This window comes from Gavialis gangeticus, unplaced genomic scaffold (genome assembly GCF_001723915.1).
Source record: "Gavialis gangeticus isolate Ggan-Ray unplaced genomic scaffold, GavGan_comp1, whole genome shotgun sequence".
Lineage (NCBI taxonomy): Eukaryota > Metazoa > Chordata > Crocodylia > Gavialidae > Gavialis > Gavialis gangeticus.
This window is the reverse complement of record NW_017729031.1, coordinates 42,002,003-42,003,247: the sequence shown is the minus strand read 5'-3', so window position 1 is coordinate 42,003,247 and position 1,245 is coordinate 42,002,003. Positions and strand designations below refer to the sequence as shown.

Sequence of the window (1,245 nt, the reverse complement as noted above, 5' to 3'; positions counted from 1 at the left end):
TTGTCGTGCATCCACAGATGCATCTCGAGCAGGTCCAGAGAGGTGATCCTCCCCCTCTATGCGGCACTGGTCAGGCTGCAGCTGGAGTACTGCGTCCAGTTCTGGGTGCTGCACTTCAGGAGGGATGTGGACAGCATGGAGAGGGTCCAGAGGAGGCCACTCGCATGGTCAGGGGGCAGCAGGGAAGGCCTTATGAGGAGAGGCGACGGGACCTGACCCTGTTCAGCCTCCACAAGAGAAGGCTGGGGGGATCTAGTGGCCTGTTACAAACTAGTCAGAGGGGACCAGCAGGCACTGGGGGAGTCCCTGTTCCCCCGAGCACCGCCAGGAGTGACCAGGAATAACGGTCACAAGCTGGCAGAGGGGAGATTCAGACTAGACGTAGGAGGCGCAACTTCACGGTCAGGACAGCTAGGATCTGGAACCAACTTCCAAGTGAAGTGGTGCTGGCTCCTACCCTGGGGGTCTTTAAGACGAGGCTTGACAATCACCTTTCTGGGGTCGTTTGACACCAGTACTCTTTCCTGCCATGGCAGGGGGTCGGACTTGATGATCTGCTCGAGTCCCTTCTAACCCGACCAACTATGAAACAAACCATGAAACTATGAAATCAAAATGTCGTTGTCTGGTAAACACAATGCTAAATGCCAACAACACTGAGTATGAGTTTGAGCTGACCCTACGGCACCAGGGAGACTACGAGCAGGGGAGATGCTCCTGCTGCGAGGAGATGGTGAAAAGCTGCGAGGAGACGGTGAAGAGCTCCGCCTGCAAGAGTGCGGTGCCCGATGAGTTCTTTGCTTGTCTGAACAACCGGAGGTGAGTAACATCTGTCTCTAGCAGACGGCCTTGAGTGGGGGTTTCCCTGGGAGACCTGGTGCCTGCAGAGCCCAGTGCCATTGCAGGACATGGCCTCTTCTTTCCATGCCTGCAGACTGGTCGAAGGGGAGACGTGCCCAGCTAAAACATCAGCCAGCAGCCCTAGCCCATGGCCGCCCCTTCCCCACTGCTATCTCTTCTGATGCACTTCAGACTTTGGTATCAATGGTCTGCAACAGCAAGTGTAAGTGGCACAGACAGGGTCCTGGCTGAGTGCTCCCTGGGAGGCAGCAGCCCGGACACCAGCCCGGACATTGTGGGGATTACGGAGACTTGGTGGGACTCCAAGCATGATTGGGCGGTGAATGTTGAGGGCTATAGGCTGTACAGGAGGGACAGGATAGGAAAGAGAGGGGGAGGAGTGGC

At 56.7% G+C, this 1,245-nt stretch overlaps 1 long non-coding RNA gene across 1 annotated transcript in view; it reads left to right on the top strand.

The window, feature by feature from the left end:
* The first annotated feature begins 745 nt into the window (after positions 1-745).
* The window catches only part of LOC109301468, a 3,304-nt gene continuing 2,804 nt past the window's right edge, over positions 746-1,245 (top strand). Inside the window, exon 1 of the long non-coding RNA XR_002098542.1 lies at positions 746-819. This is a non-coding gene — a long non-coding RNA (uncharacterized LOC109301468). The remainder of the gene's footprint in view (positions 820-1,245) is intronic.